Genomic DNA, 27,106 nt, shown 5'->3' on the forward strand with positions numbered 1-27,106 from the left:
GGCAACATCAAACCACTTAGCCTCGTAGCTAGCCCTACGGGGCAGGAGAGGGCTCTCTCCGGTATATCTCGGAAAAGATCTTCTAAGGGAAAAGATAACCAATAAAGAACACTGATTTTAGGCTAGTAAACTGATAAAAGGTTTGATTTGACATTTTTGGATTTTGGTGGAAAATCGGGGAAAGGCAATTTTGGGTGCGGGGATTGGACACGGTTTTTGCAGGGGGTTCTTTGGGGCAAGGTAGGAGACTGTATTGATGTCTTTGAAAGAGTCAGATGGGAAAGAATGACTGGTGAGGAGCTAAGGAGAGCAAGTAAACACCTTGAATTCTCCTTAAACAGATGAAAACATTGATATTAAGCAAACTTAAAAGCAGAGCATGGCAATCATTAATTCTACTTTAACACTTCATTTGCCTAATTTGCAGAAGGAAAAGTAAGAAGATGAATCACATAACAAACTTAAAAGTACAAAGAGAAACACACCATCAATACATGTAACCACAGGAATCCCAAAAAGGACTGCAAAACCTTGGTCTTCCTTTGCCAAAATTGCAGAGATACAATGAGTAATACAATAGAAGCTTTCTCCCTCAAGAGTCCAACCATGAAAATGACCAAGAAAGTACATAATATAGGCAATCTAACATCTTTCCTTGCCTCTAGGGGTCTAGCTCACTATCCTAGGAGCTGTTTCAACCAATTCTAAACTGAGCACTGAAAACTAGGCAGTCAAAACAACTTGCCTCTATAAGCTAGGAAACCAATTCATTCATTAAATTTTTGCCTATCTCATGAATGAATCTTCTAGAAGAGATAAATTAGTGTCAAAATATCATAAAATTACATCATTTACAACAAGGAGGATCAAAATCCACTCCAAAAAGTCAAATCCAGTCAAAACTGCGTTTTGCTGAGCTGTAGGTGCATTTCTGTGAAAATTGCCCAACGCGTAGCGCCCTGATTCTAAACGCGTAGCGCGCCTTTGGAGCAACTTTTGAGGAACTTCCAGGTGTCAAAATGAGACAAAAGTGGGCTTGTTGGAAAGGTCTGGATGTCTACTTTCCAACCCAAGTGGAATTTCTTAATTTGGTATCCATTTGCCCCTCCAAAATTGCGATCTCCCAAGACTGCTTCCTGTGTGTCAAAAAAGTGGCAGAAAGTCGTTTTTTGCATGTTTTTTTACCTTCTGGAGGCTCAAAACTTGGTGAAATTTCTTGGAAATTGCTGAGCAAGTGTACTTTTGCATGAAAAATCCAAAAATTCTGAGTTTTCCTGAAATGGAGTTGCCCATCTTAAGGGTCGCACGCGGCGCGCTACGCGTTGAGGGCAAAAACCTGTGTTTGGCACAAAAAATTCACAATTGACAAAATTTTCTCCAAATTTCTTGAAATTTGGGCTGGGTACCATGCTCATTCAAAGAGGCTTTGGCCAAAATTTGGAGTGGATCGGGCCTTTTTCTCCGTTTTAGTGCTTTGCTCAACCTCCTTGGATCTGGCGATTGTATTTTTGACATTTCTCTAAAACCATGACACCTGTGTAAAAAGTGAAGAAGGTTTTTTTCTTTGGCATGTTGTGGACAAAAACCTCTCTCAGTTTTCCAAAATTCATCTTTGATTGCTCTGAAACATCTTTTGAGTGAAACTTATCCCGATGTGTGAAACAAGGAATTTTGTGGAAATGAAGCGAAATGAAGGGGATAAGAGGCTTCTAAATTCTTGGGGAAATTTTTGAAAGTAGGGATGGATGTTAGGAAGCAGGGGAAAGTGGAATCGTGGAGATCGAGTGAGGGGAAGGGGTCCAAAAGGGAAAAACACAGGCCCAACCTAGAAAATTGCCAGGTTGTAGCAAGAAACTAGGGTTTGTGCAAAAATGAGGAATTTGGGGGATCTCAGTGATGGAAAGTGTTTGATAAAGTAAATGAAGGATAGGGGAAGGTGTATGAACATCTGGATACAAGTTTTGCTAATGATTTGACCATCCAAGAGAAATTACCTTCAAAACCCTAGGAGAGGGAAATGACCTTACCTAGGCGCAATTGAACCATGAACAAGATGTAAAATGACTCATTAGACCCTGAGATGATAATGACAACCCTATGAATGATGATAGACTCAGCTGAATAGTGACATAGATTGGCATTTGGGCAACTTTGAAAAGAGTGAGAGCAAACCCTAGACCTAATGCCTAGTGACCAAATTTTGCTTGAAAACTCTTTGAATTGACAAAATTTGATCTTGACACTCTGAGACCACTTTGTAAGAGCATATTTGATCACTGGAGGAAGGCTGGAAAGACTGAAACTAACAGTAATAAAGAAGTACTTTAAATTGCATGACTATTCTTAGAACATGAAGGCGAGGGTGGTTGTCTTGAATTTAAAAGGAAATCATTATATATGGTGGGAAGATTTCAAGAATATCAAAGGTATCAAAGAGAAGGAGATGACATGGAGGAAGTTGAAAAATTACTTTCGAGAAAAATACTTATCTGAAAAATATTATGACAGTGGGACTGGGGAATACTATGAGCACAAAATAGGGTAATTGACACTTGAGGAGTATACTAGAAATTTATTGGAACTACTACGGTATGTACCTTACATAAAGGATGAAAATACTAATATACAAAGGTATATCAGTGGGTTACTACATGCATACCAAGGAAAAGTAGAATTTGATGAACCTAAGACCCTGGAGGAGATTTTTCGAAAGACTAAGCATTCCTATGAAAAGTTGAACATAAGATTCAGGTCTAGACTGATTGGAAGAATAAATACAAAGGAAGATGGCAGAGAACCTCGGGATATAAGCAAGGGGGAAAGGTTGGAAAGTTTAATACCTCCACTATGAACAAATTCATAAAAATTCTTCAATCCGCATAAATGAACCTCATAAATCAATGAATGAAAAGGTTGAAGGGTTTGGGAAAGGGACCATCCAGTGCTAGGAATGTGGAGAGAACCACCTGCAGAGAAATTATCCTCAACTGTAGAAGACCAGCACAAAGTTTTACAACATACAAGAGGCAACAAATGTGAAGAATGTGGCCCAGATCATGCTCAATATTTATGTTGCATTGAATAATAGGTAGGGACACCTACAAGCAATGATTATATAAATGGAAGGTAAGGTCAAAAAATTACAAGTCTCAATTTTAATTGACCTGGGATCTAATTTTATCTATATTAACTTAAAATTGGGGAAATACGTCAATTTCCAAAGAAAACCCATGGAGAATAATGGCTTGTTCAACTAGCCATTGGGACAAAGAGACAAAGAACATACATGGTTGAGTATTTCCCTATAGAAATTGGAGGCATCATCGAAGTAGTAAAATTGAATTTGCTTCCATTAGGAATATACGATGTTCTGATTGGTATGGATTGGTTGTCAACCCACAGGTCCAAGGTGGATCATTATGACAAAGTGATAGAATGCCTCAATGATGAAGGTGAATCAATAACGATGAAGGGTATTAAGAGGTTGATCACATTCAAAATGATATAAGTAATGCAAGTAAAAAAATTTAATAGAAAGGGTTCTGCCCTTTATGCCATTCACATCATAAATAAGAAAGAATTCAATGTATACCCTTTGTGAATTACCCAGTATTAAAGAAGTACAACAATGTGTTCATGTATTAATTGCTAGGACTTTCGCCCAGCAGAGACATTGATTTCTCTATCGAGTTGATCCCGGGAACAACACTAGAAGCAAAAACCCGTTATCATATGAGCACACTTGAGCTCATGGAATTAAAATTGTAGTTGAAGGAATCGATGGAGAAAAGGTATATACAACCCAATATTTCACTATGAGCCCAAATGTTTTTTGTCAAAAAGAAATATGGGACATTGCATTTGTGCATCGATTATTGGAAATTGTATAAGGTGACTATGAAAAATAGTATCCACTGCCTAGAATTGATGATCTATTCGATTAACTGAGATGGGTTGTTCTAGTTTCCAAAATCAGTTTAAGTACTAGATACCATCAGGTCAGAATCAAAAAGGAAGACATTCACAAAAATGCATTTAGAACAAGGTATGGCCTTTATGAATTTGTAGTTATGCTATTCAAGCTTACGAATGCCCCAACAATGATCCAGGTGGATGTTGGTGGCCACCCACATATCCCATTTGGACCCCCACAACTGTCTCTTTCAGTTTTTTCTGTTTCCTTAATTATAGCACAGTTTACTATTTTTAGTAGTTTTTTGGGTCCTAAACTTCCGGAGCCGTTTTGAGGCCCTAAACGATGTTTTTTGGGAAATCCACCGCTAGCGATTTTATTGCCTAAAAATCGTCTTTTCCGTCGTAGTCCTTGGAGAGATCTTTCCAACGGGCTATCATGCGCGTCAAACGGAGATAGTACGACCAATTCGCGACCCCGGGAAGTTGATGTACCAACTTACCCAAAAACGGGGCCCACAATTTGTCGTTTCATCTTCTAGGGCTAGGTTTTGGAATGTGAAGGGTTTTCCATTGTTTCTCAACAATAAATAGGCCTTGGAGCCTCATTGTAACACAGTTTTTGGAGAACAGTTCAGAGGCATGTAGCCGACACATCTCTTCTCAGAGATAAGCTACCATCGCCCTAGCTGGGTTATTTCCATTTCTATTTGTAAGCATATTTCAATATTTTACAGTAATGAAATGAAATATTATTTCCACTGCATATTTGTCTTTATGGTTGTCTCTATATTTTATTGTGTTCCTGTTTAAGTCTGGATCAGTGGTATCAGAGCGGTCTACTTTTTCTCTGTTTTTCTTTGCATGTCCCCAACGAGGTCGAGATATAAGGATTTAGGTCTGGAACTGGTCGAACCTTTGCAAGACCAGCCTCGCAAATCTCGACGACCTCCCATGGCGGATGAGAAGAAAAGCGAGGGGGCAGGAGATCCTATCAAAATCTTGCTCGAAGAATCCCTCGAGCGACAAAGGAACGCGATGATGGACAGCTTTGACCAAATCCTTCAGCAGCTACCTAGAGGCGACGCATCGGCTTCCAACAGCTACTCTGGAAATGCCACACCGTTTAAGGTACAAGTTAATTTTGAAATCCCCATCTTTGAGGGTCAAATAGACGCAGATGCCGTAGATAAATGGTTAAATCTGCTCGATGGGTATTTTTCTGTTCATGAATTTTCAAGTCGAGAAAAGATTGTTTTCGCTCTTCTCAAAGCAGCCACCCACGTCAAGGAGTGGTGGGAAACCTACTGCGAACAGAAGGATGAAAGTACAGGCTCACTGTTTTCAGTCGCACCCACTTGGAATCACTTCCGGGATGCCATCAAGGAGCAGTACTACCCTGTCAAAAGCTATGAGGACAAATACATCAAACAAACCACACTGCGGTAGGGACAAGACCAAGATGTGCCGGAGTTCACAAACATTTTTCATACCCTTTGCACACAATTGGGTATCAAAGATTTTGAGCTACATCTGGTACTCAAATATCGTGGCTGCCTACACAAGTTTCAGGTGGGCGACAAAGTTTGGTTACATTTGCAGAGGGAGCGCCTTACCAGAACCCATCAGAAACTCAGACCACTTCGACATGGTCCTTACACCAGTAACAAGGCTACGGGAAACAATGCTTTGAAGCACAGAATTCCTCCATTCCTTCGCTTGCACCGAGTGTTCAATGTGGACCGTCGCCGACCATTCTCCCCACCATTTCTAGACACATCAGAGATTGCAAAACAGCTCAGCAGAAGCTTCCTCATCTCAGGGAGGAACTCAACGCAATGGGGACCATTGCTTCCTAAGGGGGGAGGAATGATCCAGGTGGATGTTGGTGGCCACCCACCTATCCCATTTGGACCCCCACAACTGTCTCTTTCAGTGTTTTCTGTTTCCTTAATTATAGCACAGTTTACTATTTTTAGCAGTTTTTCGAGTCCTAAACTTTCGGAGCCGTTTTGAGGCCCTAAACGACGTTTTTTGGGAAATCCAGAGAATCTTTCGTACCCATACGAGGGCTAATCTATCGGCCCAATGCGAGGGCTAATCTAAGCCATGTTCTCGACCCTCGAACCTACACCCCGTTAGCACTTCACGATATAGAGCATTTGGGGCCTATACTGATGCTTGACTTACAATGCACCAGCGATTTTTCTGCCTAAAAATCATCTTTTCCGTCGTGGTCCTTGGAGAGATATTTCCAACGGGCTATCATGCGCGTCAAATGGAGATAGTACGACCAATTCGCGACCCCGGGAAGTAGATGTACCAACTTACCCAAAAACGGGGCCCACAATTTGGCGTTTCATCTTCTAGGGCTAGGTTTTGGAATGTGAAGGGTTTTCCATTGTTTCTCAACAATAAATAGGCCTTGGAGCCTCATTGTAACACAGTTTTTGGAGAACAGTTCAGAGGCATGTAGCCGACACATCTCTTCTCAGAGATAAGCTACCATCGCCCTAGCTGGGTTATTTCCATTTCTATTTGTAAGCATATTTCAATATTTTACAGTAATGAAATGAAGTATTATTTCCGCTGCATATTTGTCTTTATGGTTGTCTCTGTATTTTATTGCGTTCCTGTTTAAGTCTGGATCAGTGGTTTCAGAGCAATCTGCTTTTTCTCTGTTTTTCTTTGCATGTCCCCAACGAGGTCGGGATATAAGGATTTAGGTCTGGAACTGGTCGAACCTTTGCAAGACCAGCCTCGCAAATCTCGACAACCTCCCATGGCGGATGAGAAGAAAAGCGAGGGGGCATGAGATCCTATCAAAATCTTGCTCGAAGAATCCCTCGAGTGACAAAGGAACGTGATGATAGACATCTTTGACCAAATCCTTCAGCAGCTACCTAGAGGCGACGCATCGACTTCCAACAGCTACTCTGGAAATGCCACACCGTTTAAGGTAGAAATTAATTTTGAAATCCCCATCTTCGAGGGTCAAATAGACGCAGATGTCGTAGATAAATGGTTAAATCTGCTCGATGGGTATTTTTCGATTCATGAATTTTCAAGTCGGGAAAAGATTGTTTTCGCTCTTCTCAAAGCAGCCCCCCACGTCAAGGACTGGTGGGAAACCTACTGCGAACAGAAGGATGAAAGTACAGGCTCACTGTTTTTAGCCGCACCCACTTGGAATGACTTCTGGGATGCCATCAAGGAGCAGTGCTACCCTGTCAAAAGCTATGAGGACAAATACATCAAACGGACCACACTGTCGTAGGGACGAGACCAAGATGTGTCGGAGTTCACAAAAATTTTTCATACCCTTTGCACACAATTGGGTATCAAAGATTCTGAGCTGCATCTGGTACTCAAATACCGCAGCTGCCTACACAGATACATCCAGGAAGAGATGGAGTTCTTGAACATCTCCTCACTCGGGACAGCATACCGATACATTGTCAAAATCGAGAAAAAGTTCAAACAGAAGAAGCGAGACTTTGGATCTGCAAATCCAAAGCCCAAAGGACAAAGCCAAGGCGAGGTGACCCAAGACAACCCGTCGAAGCCGCAAGAAAAGAACAACACCACGAAGCCGAAGAAGGACACAGGAAAGTGGTGTGAGTTCCACAAGAGTCCCACTCATAACACAAGTGAGTGTCGGACCAAGCAGTCACTGGTGGCCGAGTTGAAGGCTTCCGAATCAGATGCATGTTCTGACTCTGAGTCAGAACCCGACAAGGGGAATGACAAAGGGAAGCAGATCATTGATGCGGATCCTAGCGCCACTGTTGCTACTGCCAAGATCCAGAAAAATGAGCCCGAAGATCCAGAGGAGGGGGACGTCTTTTCCACTCACAGATGTGGGTGAAGGGTTCGTCGCTGCAATTCATTGTCGACAATGGCAGCCAAAAGAACCTCATTTCAGCAGAGGTCATGAAGCAGTTGGGCCTACCAACTACACCACACCCACAGCCGTACAGTATCGGTTGGCTTCACGAAGGACGAGATCTCAAAGTTCGCCAGCAGTGTCGCCTTCCCTACAGCATCAAGCCCTTCACAGACGAGGTATTGTGTGATGTTACACCTCTGGATGTTTGTGATGTACTATTAAGCCAGCCATACTTGTGGAGGCGACATGCTGTGTATGAGTCAAGGCCTCGCGCTGTCATCATTTCTTTGGATAATTCATTATACAGGATACCGGAGGTAGCCCCACCTACCTCCACCTCTTTGATCACTGCTAAGAAAGGCAGCAAGCTCATCTCATAGACTAGGAAATTTATTTTCTGTCTGGTTCGCTCCCAAAGTAAGGGGAAGATCGTTGCTACATCCAAGACCCCCGCGATGGGTTCCTCCACACAGCAGCAGCAACAGAGGGATACAGTCGTGACAGAACACAGGAACAACTTCTCCTTACCCGGAGGGGTACCACACAAGTTTCAGGTGGGCGACAAAGTTTGGTTACATTTGCACAGGGAGTGCCTTACTAGAACCCATCAGAAACTCATACCACTTCGACATGGTCCTTACACCAGTAACAAGGCTACGGGAAACAATGCTTTGAAGCACAGAATTCCTCCATTCCTTCGCTTGCACCGAGTGTTCAATGTGGACCGTCGCCGACCATGCTCCCCACCATTTCTGGACACATCAGAGATTGCAGAACAGCTCACCAGAGACCCAGCTCAGCAAAAGCTTCCTCATCTCAGGGAGGAACTCAACGCAATGGGGACCATTGCTTCCTAAGGGGGGAGGAATGATCTAGGTGGATGTTGGTGGCCACCCACCTATCCCATTTAGACCCCCATAATTGTCTCTTTCAGTTTTTTCTATTTCCTTAATTATAGCACAGTTTACTATTTTTAGCAGTTTTTCGGGTCCTAAACTTCCGGAGCCGTTTTGAGGCCCTAAACGACATTTTTTGGGAAATCCAGAGAATCTTTCGTACCCATACGAGGGCTAATCTATCGGCCCAATGTGAGGGCTAATCTAAGCCATGTTCTCGACCCTCGAACCTACACCTCGTTAGCACTTCACGATATAGAGCATTTGGGGCCTATACTGATGCTTGACTTACAATGCACCAACGATTTTTCTGCCTAAAAATCATCTTTTCCGTCGTGGTCCTTGGAGAGATCTTTCCAACGGGCTATCATGCGCGTCAAACGGAGATAGTACGACCAATTCGCGACCCCGGGAAGTAGATGTACCAACTTACCCAAAAACGGGGCCCACAATTTGGCGTTTCATCTTCTAGGGCTAGGTTTTGGACTGCGAAGGGTTTTCCATTGTTTCTCAACAATAAATAGGCATTGGAGCCTCATTGTAACACAGTTTTTGGAGAACAGTTCAAAGGCATGTAGCCGACACATCTCTTCTCAGAGATAAGCTACCATCGCCCTAGCTGGGTTATTTCCATTTCTATTTGTAAGCATATTTCAATATTTTATAGTAATGAAATGAAGTATTATTTCTGCTACATATTTATCTTTATATTTGTCTCTGTATTTTATTGCGTTCCTGTTTAAGTCTGGATCAGTGGTTTCAGAGCGGTCTGCGTTTTCTCTGTTTTTCTTTGCATGTCCCCAACGAGGTCGAGATATAAGGATTTAGGTCTGGAACTGGTCGAACCTTTGCAAGACCAGCCTCGCAAATCTCGACGACCTCCCATGGCGAATGAGAAGAAAAGCGAGGGGGCAGGAGATCCTATCAAAATCTTGCTCGAAGAAGCCCTCGAGCGACAAAGGAACGCGATGATGGACAGCTTTGACCAAATCCTTTAGCAGCTACCTAGAGGCGACGCATCGACTTCCAACAGCTACTCTGGAAATGCCACACCGTTTAAGGTACAAGTTAATTTTGAAATCCCCATCTTCGAGGGTCAAATAGACGCAGATGTCGTACATAAATGGTTAAATCTGCTCGATGGGTATTTTTGTGTTCATGAATTTTCAAGTCGGGAAAAGATTGTTTTCGCTCTTCTCAAAGCAGCCCCCCACGTCAAGGACTGGTGGGAAACCTACTGCGAACAAAAGGATGAAAGTACAGGCTCACTGTTTTCAACCGCACCCACTTGGAATGACTTCCGGGATGCCATCAAGGAGCAGTGCTACCCTGTCAAAAGCTATGAGGACAAATACATCAAACGGACCACACTGCGGCAGGGACGAGACCAAGATGTGCCGGAGTTCAAAAACCTTTTTCATACCCTTTGCACACAATTGGGTATCAAAGATTCTGAGCTGCATCTGGTAATCAAATATCGCGGCTGCCTACACAGATATATCCAGGAAGAGATGGAGTTCTTGAACACCTCCTCACTCGGCACAGCATACCGATACGATGTCAAAATCGAGCAAAAGTTCAAACAGAAGAAGCGAGACTTTGGATCTGCAAATCCAAAGCCCAAAGGACAAAGCCAAGGCGAGGTGACCCAAGACAACCTGTCGAAGCCACAAGAAAAGAACAACACCACGAAGCCGAAGAAGGACACAGGAAAGTGGTGTGAGTTCCACAAGAGTCCCACTCATAACACAAGTGAGTGTCGGACCAAGCAGTCACTGGTGGCCGAGTTGAAGGCTTCCGAATCATATGCATGTTCTGACTCTGAGTCAGAACCCGACAAGGGGAATGACAAAGGGAAGCAGATCATTGATGTGGATCCCAGTGCCACTGTTGCTACTGCCAAGATCCAGAAAAATGAGCCCGAAGATCCAGAGGAGGGGGACGTCTTTTCCACTCACAGATGTGGGTGAAGGGTTTGCCGCTGCAATTCATTTTCGACAGTGGTAGCCAAAAGAACCTCATTTCAGCAGAGGTCATGAAGTGGTTGAGCCTACCAACTACACCACACCCACAGCCGTACAGTATCGGTTGGCTTCACGAAGGACGAGATCTCAAAGTTCGCCAGCAGTGTCGCCTTCCCTACAGCATCAAGCCCTTCACAGACGAGGTATTGTGTGATGTTACACCTCTGGATGTTTGTGATGTACTATTAAGCCAGCCATACTTGTGGAGGCGACATGCTGTGTATGAGTCAAGGCCTCGCGCTGTCATCATTTCTTTGGATAATTCATTATACAGGATACTGGAGGTAGCCCCACCTACCTCCACCTCTTTGATCGCTGCTAAGAAAGGCAGCAAGCTAATCTCACAGACTAGTAGGAAATTTATTTTCTGTCTGGTTCGCTCCCAAAGTAAGGGGAAGATCGTTGCTACATCCATGACCCCCGCGAATGGCTCCTCCACACAGCAGTAGCAACAGAGGGATACAGTCGTGACAGAACACAGGAACAACTTCTCCTTACCCGGAGGGGTACCACACAAGTTTCAGGTGGGCGACAAAGTTTGGTTACATTTGCAGAGGGAGCGCCTTACCAGAACCCATCAGAAACTCAGACCACTTCGACATGGTCCTTACACCAGTAACAAGGCTATGGGAAACAATGCTTTGAAGCACATCATTCCTCCATTCCTTCGCTTGCACCGAATGTTCAATGTGGACCGTCGCCGACCATGCTCCCCACCATTTCTGGACATATCAAAGATTGCAGAACAGCTCACTAGAGACCCAGCTCAGCAGAAGCTTCCTCATCTCAGGGAGGAACTCAACGCAATGGGGACCATTGCTTCCTAAGGGGGGAGGAATGATCCAGGTGGATGTTGGTGGCCACCCACCTATCCCATTTGGACCCCCACAACTGTCTCTTTCAGTTTTTTCTGTTTCCTTAATTATAGCACAGTTTACCATTTTTAGCAGTTTTTCGGGTCCTAAACTTCAGGAGCTGTGTTGAGGCCCTAAACGACGTTTTTTTGGAAATCCAGAGAATCTTTCGTACCCATACGAGGGCTAATCTATCGGCCCATTGCGAGGGCTAATCTAAGCCATGTTCTCGACCCTCGAACCTACACCTCGTTAGCACTTCACAATATAGAGCATTTGGGGCCTATACTGATGCTTGACTTACAATGCACCAGCGATTTTTCTGCCTAAAAATCATCTTTTCCGTCATGGTCCTTGGAGAGATCTTTCCAACGGGCTATCATGCGCGTCAAACGGAGATAGTACGACCAATTCGCGACCCCGGGAAGTTGATGTACCAACTTACCCAAAAACGGGGCCCACAATGTGGCGTTTCATCTTCTAGGGCTAGGTTTTGGAATGTGAAGGGTTTTCCATTGTTTCTCAACAATAAATAGGCCTTGGAGCCTCATTGTAACATAGTTTTTGGAGAACAGTTCAGAGGAAGGTAAAATTGGTCTTATGTCGATTTCACTTCATTAACTGTACATGATGAGTTGAACCTTATCATACTAATCTTCGTCACATGTTTACCCTAGTGGACTAGTTATATTGGGTAAATGTGGGAAGAGGGTGTTACAACTAACGAGGGCATACACAATCAGGATTTACTGCAATCCCACCTTCATTGGTCTAGGTATTTGTATGCCTTATGTTTCTCCTCTGAGACCACCCCACTCAATTTCAAAACCATCCGACAATCCATCTCTCAAAACAAGAGAACGCCATCACACCATGGTTATCCCGAAATGGAAAGGCAACACTGAAAACCATTGTGACACCTAGAAAGGCCCATGCCAATGACAACAAGAGAACCAAAAACACACATGCATGTACCATGCATTCCAAAAATAACAAGGAAATCATACATGAACTCGATGCCTGCAAGTAATATTGTTGTAGTTGCTTGAATCCCGCTCTTCCAATTGAGAGAGAATAGAGAGAGACTCCAAAAATGAACTAAAAAAAGGTTGTGAACTAATCCTCAAAAGCCTTTTTATCAATGGGGCCTCTATTTTCTTCAATTTCAATTATTTTCCTTCATTTTACTCCTCAGATGCATCCTATGACCTTTCACCTTCCTTTTCTCCTAATTTCCATTATTTTCATAAATAAAATGCCAATAAATGCCTCATGCCTTTCCCAAACCTTTATGTTTTCCTTTACCAATTTCCTTAGCCATAATAAACCAAGTGAACACCCACACTAGGATGTTTTCCCCAACATTCAGATTGGAATAAATTGCCCATGACCTTGGTTATTATTTTATGTTTATTAACTTGATTACAAGGAATTTTGACCGGGGTTGTTACAGAACCCTCCCCCTTGGGGGAACACCATCCTTGGTGTTCAATGACACCTACAACCAACAATATTGTTGTAAGAAAAACATATTTCCCATCGAGATTTATAACTTAGCTCAATGCAGTATTTACAATGATCATCCTACTGAAAAGAAAACCAACATGAGGAACATAACAACATGACAACCATACCGCTTATTGGAGCTTTATAACAAAGCTCATGGTAGTATTTATATCCATATACATATACCAAAACATATGCAAAAAACATTCACTCAACTAGGGAATAGAGAAGGATACATAGGCTGCATCTGATCTGTCATCTCCCATGTAGCTTCATCAGACCCAAAGTGATCCATTGCACTTTAACGTGCTCAATTGCTGCATTCCGAAGCATGACCATCTTTATCTATAAAATACACTGAGGTTACGGCTAGAATTCTCCATCTGGCTCCACCTGCAATACAGACCAGTCAATCACATGATCAACATCTTTAGCATACTTCTTAAGAAATGACACATGGAAATCATCATGGAATTTCACTGTTGGAGGTAGTGCAAGTCAATAGGCTACTGGTCCAATCCTTTCAAGAATCTTGAAAGGTCCACAAAACCGAGGTTCTAGCTTGCCACATGATCCAATCCTTAAGGAGATCTTCTTGGGCTTAATGTGCAAGTACACCTGTTCCCTAACCTAAAATTCCTTAAAAAACATGTTTTGATCTGTGTAACTTTTCTGTTTATCCTTTGTTACCTTTAGATTCTTCTTGATTACCTACATTTCTTGTTTCATCTCTACCAACATGTCCATTCCTATCAACTCTGCCCATACAGTGCCTCGAACAAACTCATACTCAGTGACTCCTGATACCCATTGTTGTAAGAAAAATCAACCAATGGAAGGTACTCCTCCCATCTCCTCTATTGATGCATCACATACATCCTCAACATGTCCTCCAAGATCTTGTTGACCTTCTTTATCTTTCCATTTCTTTATGGATGATAAGTTGTGTTGAAGGCCAACTCTATGCCGAACCTTCAAAAACCTACTTCCTGAACTTAGCATCCCTGTCTGACATAATCTTCCTTGTAACACCATGTAGCCTCACTAGATCTTTGATGAAGACCTGTGCTACATCACTAGTTGAATAGGTACACTTCACTCGAATAAAGTGCACTACCTTTGTCAACATGTCCACCATAATCATGATGGAATCATGTTGTTTAGATGTCCTTGACAACCCTTTGATGAAATCCATGGAAATGACCTCCCATTTCCACTCTGGAATCGGAATCAACTGTAGTAATCCACCTGGATGCTTACATTCTGTTTTTACCTATTGAAAAGCATCTAGCCACAAACATTGCCACTTCCTTCTTCAAATTCAGCTAATAATAAAACTTCTTCACATTTTTCAATGTCTTCTGGTATCCCAAGTGCCCTGAATATGGCTTAGCATGAAATTCCCTCAAGATAAGCCTCTTGATCTCACTGTCATTCGGTACATTCCTATCCCTAATCTGACTAAACCATCCACTGTGAGATGATAGTCCACATCCTAATCACTTGTACCATATTGTAACTTATGCCTAAGCTCCATGTACCTGTCATCCTGTTGTCCTACCTATAAAATATGATCCTGTAGTTTTGTCCCATAAGAACTCATAGTTGTTATATGATTCACCAACTCTCCTAATAAGAGCATATGCAACCCTATTTTCCTTCCCCTTAATGTATTGGATCTAAAATTCAAACTCGTTAATCTTGGCTAATCATCTGGCCTTCCTAGCATTCAGATTTGGTTGGTCAAACATATACCGCAATCGACTGTGATCGCTCATCAATACAAACCTCCTACAAATAAGATAGCGCCTCCACATCTTCAGCGCATGGATGATCGTTGCCAACTCAAGATCATGTGTCAGATAATTTTGCTCATGCTAATTCAGCTTTCATGACTCATAGCACACTACCTATCCTTCCTGCATTAAGACTCCACGAAGTGCTCTCTTGTAGGCATTTGTACATACTGCAAACGAGTCTTTGTCTGGATCTGCAATCTTTAAGACTAGAGCATTTGTCAACAACTGCTTCAATTGCTCAAAACTTGCTACACATTCTTCGGTCCATTCAAATTTCTTACCTTGTCTCTACAGTGATGTAATAGGATATGTGATCCCAGAGAAGTTCCTCATGAACCTCCTATGATCTTACCTCATCCACATTTATAGGAGTTTCCCATTCCATGATAGCTCTTATCTTTTCTAGGTCCATTGTTATGCCTTCCTTGGAAAGAACATGTCCCAAGTAATGTACCTTTATCTGAAATAAATTGCATTTTCTAAGTTTGGCATACAACTGATGTGCTCTTAGCAATCTCAACATTGTTGCTAAGTGTTCGGCATGCTCTTCCTCATTCTTATAATATATCAATATATCGTCAATGAATGCAATGACAAACTTGTCCAAATAAGGACGCAACACACTATTAATCAAGCACATAAAAGTAGTTGGAGCATTAGTCAAACCAAATGGAACTACAACAAACTCATAATGCCCATACCTGGTCCAAAAAGCAGTCTTATATATGTCTTCTTCCTTAATGTGTACCTGATGATATCCTGATCTCAGATAAATATTTGAGAACATTGTTGCTCCCTTCAACTTGTTAAACAAGTCATCAATCCTCGGAAACAAATACCTGTTCTTGATGGTCACCTTGTTCATTTACCTGTAATAAATGCATAACCTGAGAGTACCATCCTTCTTCTTCACAAACAACACTGGTGCACCCCAAGGATATACACTTGGACTAATGTATCCCTTATCAAGCATTTCCTTCAACTCCAACTTCAATTCTAATAACTCTTGTGTGCTCATCATGTATGGTGCCTTTGATGCTAGTGTTGTCCCTGGTACCAACTCAATGGAAAAGTCCACTTCCTTGTGAGGTGGAAAATTTGAAATATTTGCGGGAAATACATCCTGAAACTATTGTAAAACTAGGTACCTGCTCAATACCTTCACATCCTCAACATCCTTACCTTTTACACTAGAAGTATGCACTGCAAATAACACACACCCTTTTTTATTATTGTACTTTTCCTGCATAGTTGGCACCATTCTAACTAATGTTGCCTTTTTCTTACCCTTCAAGATTCTTTGTTCTCCATTGTCATCAAAGCACTCAATAGCCTTGCCACAACAATCCATCTTAGTCTTATGAAGATGCAACTAGTCCATACCCAACAACATACTGTATGATCCCAATGGAAGCACATTCAAATGTGTTGATGTACGAATACCATTCAACTCAAATGCACAAGCTCTTACCTAGCAATGAACTCTCTTCTTTGTACATGTAGCCAACTACACTAACCAAGATTTTGCATGTACTTCTTTATTCAAACAACACTTGCCCACTAGGTTAGGACTTACATAGCTATAATTAGATCCAGGGTCAATCAAAATAGAAACAACTTGATCACAAATCTTACCATCTATCTCGATAATAGATGTCTGGTGATCCGCTTGCCTGTTATCCAGTGCTACATAAATTTGTGGAATGCTTTACCCAACATCACCAACTATCTGTGTGTCCTATGCACTGTAAATTTGAGGCCTACCACCCTGATTATGCAGACAAACTTTCTTGAGATGCTCCTTACCACATGTCCAAAACTCCAACCGTCCCTTACCATCATATTTATTGTGTTTCCCTCTGGGTTATGACCCATTAAACTTCTTGTAAGGTGCAAAATTTTCTTTCTCTCCTACATTTTGAGCTCTTGTTCGCTTCAACTGCCATTTACCTTTAGCTTTGTCTTTCCCTTTCCAACCTTGCTGAGATTATGTCTTACACTTTGATTTCTCATAACAATGCTTTAATTTCCCAATGAATTCTTCAAGTGACCAAGGCTCATCATGCTTAATCCGATCTCTAAATGCTAATGGAAATCCACTGAAAAATATCTGAACTTTGGCTTTTTAATCCTTAAGATATGGTACATAGCTCAAAAACTCCAAGAACTTGGTCGTATACTCCTTGTTCATCATTGACCCCATCTTTATCTCATAGAATTCCTTGGCTTTGTTGTAGTACCTCCCTGATAAATATTTCTTCCTTAAAAGTATCTTAAATTCATGCCAACTCAACTCCTCTGTCATGATGTCTCTAACATGCTTCACATCTTCCCACTAGATGTTTGCCTTCCCTTTGAGGCTGAAGATAGTTATTATGGCCTTCATGTTCTTCATGTAATCATGCAGCTCAAATAACTTCTTCATCCTGAGTAGCCATGCCTCAGCATCCTCCGACTTCTTCAAATCTCCATCAAAGGTAGGTGGCTTTGCTTTCTTGAACTCATCTGGAAAATATCCCCTGTCATTCCTCCTGTAAGGATGATAACAATGATGACCATGGTACCTGTTAGAAACATAACTAGAATAGAACTTGTGTCCATCATCTCTCCTATCAGGTGCATCCAAGAACCTACCATCTATGATCGTTTCATCCCTATCTGACATGTTCCCACCATGAATTAAACTACCATATGCCCCCTTAGTCCTATCCTCCTACCCACGGTTGATCCTAAGTGGTCCTTGTCTCTGCAAGTATGAAGAACTTTGAAGGATTGTTGCATTAACTTATACTTGTTTCTCCTGTGCCTGAATGATTCTATCATTATCTGCTTTGCAACTTCTTATTTTTGCCTTCAAACTTCTCAATGTGTATGCTAAGTAGGAAAAGTGCCCACCACCATGTTGTTCATCTTGTCCATAGGGATAGTCTCATGAATTGTAGTATGACATATTTCTAGTCATCTTTGATCTTCTTCCTGCAAGTATACCATGTCAGATTAAACCAAATCATAACGTAATCAACGTACCACAACATAGTTCAGGGGACAATATCTCATCTGCAAGATCAACTAGATTAGTGTGATACATGTATAAACATAATCATATCAGTACATAAACATCATTTCGATCATCATCCAATTACTATGCATGACTATAGCAACCACATACCATGACCTCATGCACGGCAACTATAACCATGTCAATGTATGCATAATGACATATAGACATTAACATGCATAACAAGTGCATAACTGACACGCACTTACAACAAATACATCCAAAAACAACACCATCTACTTTCACATGGAAACAACAATGCAACCATTCCTACACAACGAGTACATAAACCACACAAATAAATAACACATATGCAACTAACATGTATGCATGACCAACGCATTCCACCCATCTAGTCCAAGGGATGAACCATGCTCTGGTACCACTCTATAACACCCTCCTCCCACATTTACCCAAGCTAACCAGCCCACTAGGGTAAACATGTGACGAAGAGTTACTATGATGTGATTCAACTCCCCATGTATAGTTAAGGAAGTGGAATCGACAAAACAAAAACCAATATAACCTTTCTCAGGAGCTATAGAACCTTCAGGAGACAACCAACCCTTCCAGGTGCCCAACCCCTGAGACAACTTGTCATTTTTCTAAGCTAGACCCCTAGTCACTCCCATGAAAATCCATGCATGCGAATGAGACCCTTTAGTCGCTCCCACAACGACTGTGCCCTTTTTAAGGCAGTTTTGAGCCAACAACCCTAGATTTTGTCCCACATTTTTAAGGCTAGGTCTCAGGCCTCTACCCATAACTTCATGAAACTTCCAGAAATGATAAATAACAATGAATTAAAGCTACTAATACAAACATTAGTACAAGGACTTGACCTGACCCCTACTAGTCATGACAAGAATTTCGTCAAACATATCACAAACATGTAATCTACAAGTCATAACCACAAATCTGAGCATAGGGATCTCATACTTATCTGAGAATCATCAAGAAGAATTGATGCCTTATCACAATAGTTGCATTATCATCTATTAGGTCATATATTCATTCACATTTCTTGTACTAATCAAATCATGATGAGAGACATAACCAAAGTATGTCATGAACCATGCTTATAACCAGCATATAACCAACAGAATAATAAGAGTAGAACAACCATAAAAACCACATATTAACAAGTACATTTTCACGTGAAATACCAAAGGAAAATGATTTTTTATTAATGTATGCATAATCCCACTAAGTGAGGGACTTCCACGAACTACCTGACCATAGATTGGGCTAAACCAAATCTTTCTTTCAACCAATCACCCTTATGCCATATGTTGGCCCTCATTTTCTATCAAATTTTGTTTATTAAAATACACCTAATTCCCATAATTTTCAACCATATACAATCCATATACACCTCATTTTGATCAATTTATGCATATTCAGGTATATAAATTATGTTTTTCAATTTTTAGATATTTTTGCAGAAATTGGGTGTTTAGTGTATTTTTGGACAGAACTAAAAATTCTCGTAATGGCTCCATTGAATTCATACTTGCAGGACACCTGGGCACGATCTGAGCATAGATATGGAAATATTGGGAACTAAGGATAGACATGTACCTATTGATTCGGTCAAACCAAGCTAAAACGGGCCTGGTCAACTCTGGTCAAACATGACCTACTGTTTAGAAAATCCCTAGGAAATAGGCCAAATTTAGTACTTTTTGGGATTTTACAAATTTTGTGGAACTGAATGGATGGATTCGACCAGGATAGATGAGATTATGATATATATGACTGTTAAATAAATTTTAGTAAAGTTTGTTTATTATTTCTCTATTTAAGCTAAGACTATTGAAGGCTTATGCATGTGGAATTTTATGTAATCTGATTTTGAGACTCTTTGAGGATTGAAAGTTAATTGAAGAACCTGCTTCATTTCATTTGCTGTTCATGCTTGAGTGAGTAACTAAATTTGTTATAGCTGATATCTCTTCAAGTGTGCAAGGCAAAGGTGGAGGGCCCCCACACCAAGCTAAGTGCACTTCTTGGTTAATTTATCATAATTTTCATAAACTAGTTTTTGCTTCAAATTTCTTTAGATGTATGAAGATTTATTTGATTGTTGAATGAATATTGATTTAATTATAATCTTCATATGAAGGGACAAACAAGAGTTTAAGTTAAATTCTCCTTCTATTTGATTATAAGCTATAATTAAAATTCAGTCTCATTTCCTTGTTGAATTATTTCCGAACTCCAGTTTCAATGCAATAGTATTAATGATGGAATAAGATTGTAAGAAAGGACAATCTAAACCTCCTTAATTAGGAGCCACTTCTCTTTACATTTTATGCATCATAAACTATTTATTAATTAGTTAATTTTCATTTCTCTTCATGGAAGTGATATTGTAGGGAAGGATAACCTGGTTCTCCTAAGTTAGGAACCTCATCTCACACATATTACATAAATGAACTAGAAATACTTAATTAAATTTTATATTTGTAATATGCACTTCCATCAATCTTTATATTTCATCTTCTAAAATTGACCACAACTAAAATCCATATATTTTGGACATGCTTCCAAGCTTACAAGCCCGGATTTGATAATTAAATACTTGTGTTAATTTTCATAGTAAATTGACCAAACACCATATTCCAAGCATGAATATGGGACTCATAATAAAGCCATCTGGGGTTTCCTTAGGCTTTACCGTATATCCCACCAAGGGATTCCTAGGCCCGAAATCCTCATCAATACAACCAGGCTTTACTGCAATCCCATCGAATCACTAGGCACTAAACAAGCATGGATGCCTTCGAATCTCTCCACCTAAACCATGAGGAATTTATTTGTCTCCACCTCTAGGCTTTACCATATATCCCGCCATTCACCACTCGAGGATTCCTAGGCCCAACAAATATCCACCCTTTATGCTTTACTGTATATCTTGCCATTCACCAGTCGAAGATTCCTAGGCCTAACGAGGGAATACACAATCAAGATTTACTGCAATCCCACCTTCACCGGTCCATGGATTCTTAGGCCTTGTGTTTCTCCCCTGAGACCACCCTAGTCAATTTTGAAACCATTCGACAATCCATCTCAACCAAAACAAGAGAACCCCATCACACCATGGTTATATGGAAATGGAAATGCAAGGTTGAAAGCCATTGTCACACCTAGCCTAATGATAGAAGGAGAACCAAAAACACACATGCATGTACCATGCATGCCAAAAATAGCAAGGAAATCATACATGCACTCGATACCTGCAAGTAATCCCACTGTAGCCGCTTGTAGCTTTCTCTTCCTTGCTTGATCCTCGCTTGCTCTTGTTTCCTTTGCTTCTTTCCTCCAATGTTAGAATACTCTAAGTGTCCAAGAGTATGAGGGAGAGAGATAATAGAGAGAGCTCCAAAACTGAACTGAAAAAAGGTTGTGAATTGATCCTCAGAAGCCTTTTTATCAGTGATGTAGGAATTTACAAGGTAAGTTCCTCAGATACAACACCAAAGGACACTGCTCACAAACAGATCACAGATCAATATACCAGTATTCTTGACGTGGTTAAAACCCTCAAAGAGGGAAACAGTCCACGGCCTAAGCCAATGTGGCCGCTTCAGGCAATTTATTAATAAAAGAAAGAAAATTTACATAAGCTTCTATCATGAATGGTCACCCTACAAATGATCCTCAATGCTCTTTAAACAGAGATCATGGACCAATAGGGTGTTAAGTCATGGATTAAGTGTCAGTAATACCGAGGAGAGAATGAACTGTCGGATCACTTCATGTCTAGAACATATTGTGACTGTCGGATCGTAAGTTACAAAAGTACATAGTAAAGAAACACACTTTACCTAACTCTACACTAGACCAAGTTATACTTAACTATTTCCTATGTGTTGGAATATCCTAACATCCCCCCTTAAGAACAACTTGAGATAGGATTGAAGGATATACAAATATTACACAATAAGAGAACAAAGGAGGCATTAGAGCCTATCCCCCCTTAGTGACAACTTCCTGAACTCCAACCATAAATTGAAGTTTAGTAAACTTCGCCTCTGTGAGAGCCTTTGTAAAGATGTCTACAACTTGATCATCGGTTGAAAAATATTGCACTTCAAGAACATGGTCATGAATGAGCTTTCTGATGAAGTGCATGTGTAGTTCAATGTGTTTGTTTCACTAATGTTGGACTGGATCTTTACATAGTTGAATGGCACTTTGATTATCACACCAAAGTGTATTTGGAGGCTTCTGCTGAAAGCCAAACTCTGACAGGATTTGACGAAGCTGCAGGGCTTCCTTACTAGCTTCTATGGCACCACGATACTTTGCTTCTACTGAAGAAAGAGAATTGGCACTTTTTTTCTTGCAATCCCATGTAATAGGTCCAAAACCAAGAGTGAACACATAACCTGCAGTAGACATCCAATCATCAAGGTCACCAGCCCAATTGGAATCAGTGAAACCAACCAATAGAGGAGATGCTTCTACACTGTAATGAATCCCAAACTGAACTGTACCTCAAACATAACGAAGTATTCTTTTAGCTTCTTTCCAATGACTTTCATGTGGGTTTTGCATAAACCGATCAATAAGGCCAACTACGAAGGAAAGGTCGGGACAGGTATGGGTCAGATACAAACGTTTTCCTATAAGATGATGGTATATGGTAGCATCAACTTCAGGGGAAGTACAAGCGACTAAAAGTTTGGCTCCATATTGAAAGGGAGAAGGGGCTAGCTTATAGTCTTCCATGTGAAAGTGGCGTAGAAGATCACAGGCATACTTGGACTGGAAAAGGGAAATACCTTCCTTGGTTTGCAAGACTTGAAGACCAAGAAAATAATGCAAGTGTCCTAAGTCTGTCATTTCAAACTTATTTTTAAGGTTGGACTTCACATGGTTTATAAGGTTGGAATCGCTACTAGTAAGGATAAGATCATAAACATAAAGAACAAGAATGATAAGAGACTTACCCACTTTCTTGGTGTAGACAGTATTGTCAAAATGACACCTAGAAAAGCCAGTATCTAAAAGAAAGCTATCCATTTTGACATACCAAGCTCGAGGGGCTTGCTTGAGACCATAAAGGGATTTCTTAAGCCGACATACAAGGTTGGAGTCTATTTTTATAAAGCCATGAGGTTGATCCATATAGATTTATTCATGCAAGTCCCCATGCAAGAAGGCATATTTAACATCCATTTGATGGACTTCCCATTTGAAAGAGGCAGCAAGGGAAAGAACAAGGTAGATAGAGTTCATTTTGGCAATAGGGGAGAAGGTTTCAGTATATTCAATGCCTTCAACTTGTGAAAAACCCTTAGCAACAAGACGAGCTTTATGTTTATCAACTTTTCCATCTGGTCCAAACTTGGTTCTGTAAACCCATTTGCATCTAACAAGTTTTTGTCCCTTTGGAAGAGGAACAAGATCCCATGTATCATTTGCCAATAATGAACGATATTCTTCATTCATAGATGTGTCCCAATCTGGATGGTCTAAAGCTTTTGCAAAGGTGTTAGGATCATGATTCGTTGAAGCTTGAGCCCGTAAAGAAGAGGCTCTATCAAACTGAGAACGTGTACGTCGTTGATCTGTAGGATCACCTGCAAGAGCACCTGCTACATCCCGAGTGACATGGACCCATTTTGGAAGCTGAGGAGCTGAAGGAGGATCCTAAGAAGGTGGGGGAGGATTGTCATCCTCACTGTCATCATCCAAAGAAAAATATTTTTAGAAGTAGAACGGATAGAGAGAGGTGGCACACTTGCCGAACTAGGCTCGTAGGCCGATATATTTTCAACAAACTTTACATCTCTTCTAATCATAACATTTTTGGACTTAAGTGGAATAAGTCTATATCCTTTGACATCTTTATAATATCCAACAAAAATACATTTTCACTCTTAGGTTCTAAAGCTTTATGTTTCTCATCTGGAATATGGGCCCATGCTTCACTTCCAAAAACACGAAAGTGACTTACATCTGGTTTAATTGAGCTCAATGCTTCTTCTAGAGTGATATTATTTAAAACCTTGGTAGGAGTGTGATTTACTATGTAATTTGCACAGTTAATTTCTTCTGCCCAAAAATTAAGACTAAGTCCTTTAGATTGAAGCATACAATTAGCCATTTCCTTTAAGGTGCAATTCTTCCTTTCAACGACACCTTTTTGTTGTGGAGTATATGGAACAATATGTTGCATTTGAATTCCATGCTCAATGCAAAAGTTGATGAATTTGTTGTTAATATATTCTCTGCCATTATTAGATCTTAGCTTAAGAATTTGATGTCCAGATTGTTTCTCAACGAAGGCCTTAAAGGCCAAGAACATGTTAAATACTTCACTCTTGAGTTTTAAGAAGTATACCCAAGTGCATCTGGAGAAATCATCAATGAAAGTAAAGAAATACTTGTAGCCAGAGAATGAAACAACTAGAAGTGGACCACATAAATCACTATGCACAAGCTGTAAAGGGGCTGAGGCAGGCTAAGAGGCATGTTTTTCAAAACTATCCCGATGATGTTTTCCGAGTACACATTCGGAACAAACACCATCTCTGCAAGATACCATAGGAATATTTGTCACCATATTTTCTTTACAAATATTTTAAAGGGAGTAGTTGTTTAAGTGACCAAATCTCTCATGCCAAAGTTTTCTTACTTCATCATTATGAGCAACAAATACCGAGGGAATAGTTGATGACCCAAAGTTGTTAAACTTATACAACCCTGTAGAATCATCAGCAATGCCAGTAGCTAAAATATGTGTAGGATCTCTTAGGTCCTTAATTACAACATCATGAGGTGAAAATTCAATGATTTTACCTTCACCTGAATGAGTTATCTGATATACAGATAGAAGGTTTCAGGATAAGGTTGGAACACATATTACATCATTAAATTGACCATTGTCTAGATGAATAGTTCCAGTCCCTACAACACTAAGAGATCTATCATCACCAACATACATATTTTGGGTGTTACAATCACTTAAAGAAGAAGACATGGCTTTGTTTTTTGCCATGTGATAAGAAGTTCTAGAATCAATGAGCCACTCATGAGAATGAGAAGAAGAAGATACATTTAGTGCATATCCAGACCGAGATTCTTGACAACCACATGCAGAAAATGCTATTCCTGAAGATGAAGAATGCTCCAAATGGATGTTATGGTTCTTCATTGTTGCTTCCAAGGCTTCCATCTTCTTAAAGCATTTGGATTCTAAGTGGCCATCTCGATTACAAAAGTTGCAATGACTATTAGTCTTCTTCCCTTTGTTTTTATTTGCCTTATCATTTTGTTGAATTGGTTTTTCATTTTGAGACTGAAATTGCTTGGGACCCTTGTTTTGTTTAGGACCATTCTTTTTAGGATATTTCTTCTTAGGATTCTTTGAATTTGTTTGTTGTTGGGTGGCTAAGGCTTTCTTAGAGGAGTTTCCAAGATTAAGAAGACCAAGATGTAATAGTTTTTCTTCTTCTCTATTAAAGAATCACAAAAGGCATCAAAAGAGGGGGACTTGTAGTCTTGTCCTTGAAAAATTAAGGCTTCTCTAGTAGAATGGAAGGTGGAAACAAACACATAGTAGGTTGGTCCCAACTTAGTAAGAATGGAATAGATAAGGCTACCATCTTCTTTCTTAACCTTAACACCTTTCAAGAGAAGTATAAGGGTCTTGAACTTGGACAAAAAAACTTTAATGGAAGAAAAATTATTTGGGTCCAACGTAAGCAACTCATTTTCGAGTTGATGGGCTCTAATTTCATTTTTAATTCCAAAAACTTTAGTAAGTTGTTTCATTGCTTCATTAGGGGTATCAAGTTCTACGATATGGAATCTAAGGTCTAGAGAAATAGACATCCCTATCAACCCACATGATTGATCTTGCTTATTTTCCCATTTGGCTGCCTTATCTTCGTCTTTAGGTTTAGTTTCTTGGCCTAAGGCTATTCTGTAAAGACCTTTACTTATAAGTAAATCTACAATGTAGGACCTCCATTGGAAGTAGTTGGTGTTGTCAAGAATAACTTGGCATGGAATTTCCATTTTAATAGAAATTGAAGCTATAGATGTTGAAACTAAGTGTTCCAATGGAACGATTTCGAAACATAAGGCCGATTAAAAAAAAAGGCTCTGAAAACGGCTTCTGGATGAAGAAGTTATGGCTTTTTGAAGAAAAATTGTGGACGATGCCGATGAAGTGCGTGAATGTGCGAAAGTGAATGATAATGTTATATTTAAAAAAAAATCTCCCTCACTTCCAAATTTAATCCAATTAACTCACTAAAAAAAATTTATGTGACCCACTTTTATAAATAAGTGAAAGTCACTTTTACAATGGTACTTTATGAGATACACACTAAATTGTAACTTAAATAAAAGATAAAGAGACTTTAGAATTATAAGTGACTCACTCTTTATAATGGGTGCGAACACTTTTACATAAAGTAACTTTAAAACATAAGATACATGTGTTTTTTGAAAAAGTAACTCAACAGAAAGAAAGACTTGAACTCAAGACCTATATTCTCATAAAGTAACTTTGGACCAAGTGAGCTAGTTTAAAATGTTAGTAATTTTTTGAAAAGAGGAAGGGTTTTTTTTTTAAGTCACTGAAGCTTTGGGGTGTGTGCTTACTTGAAAAACCTATTTTTTCCTACAAAACAAAAAACCACACAACCCAACACGGACATACAAAAAAACCAAAACTTATGGCTTGAAGTTAGCTTTCGCCAGAACCTAAATATTTTCCTCAATGTTTCTAATTTTTCGAGATCATGCTAAGGCGCGGCAGAAAATAGCATACACATGAGAAAAATCCTTCCTTTCTGTTTCTGATTTGCTCAAATCGCACAAAGTTGCAAGGCAAAGAGCATACATAGAAATCAAAGATATGGATCTAGTAATAAAAAAACAAAGAGCTAAATAAACTAAAATAAAAAGACCGATGAATCACTGAAACTACAAATAAAGACTGTATACCTCCAGATCTTAAAAATGATGTAGCTAGGGCTACCGGAAACCTTTTTGTGTGAAACGAAAGGGGTTCCTCACTGGAACAAATGCTCCTAAAACAATAGAGCAGTCCTCTCATCCCAAAAGTGGTCAGAAACAGTAGATCTAAGACAAGACAGTCGGATGCAGTTGTACCGGCTTCGGATTTGGATCACCAATGAATGC

Source organism: Pinus tabuliformis, chromosome 7 (assembly GCF_031772625.1).
Source record: "Pinus tabuliformis cultivar Carrire ecotype Pingquan chromosome 7, CPIR1, whole genome shotgun sequence".
NCBI classification, from domain to species: Eukaryota; Viridiplantae; Streptophyta; class Pinopsida; order Pinales; family Pinaceae; genus Pinus; species Pinus tabuliformis.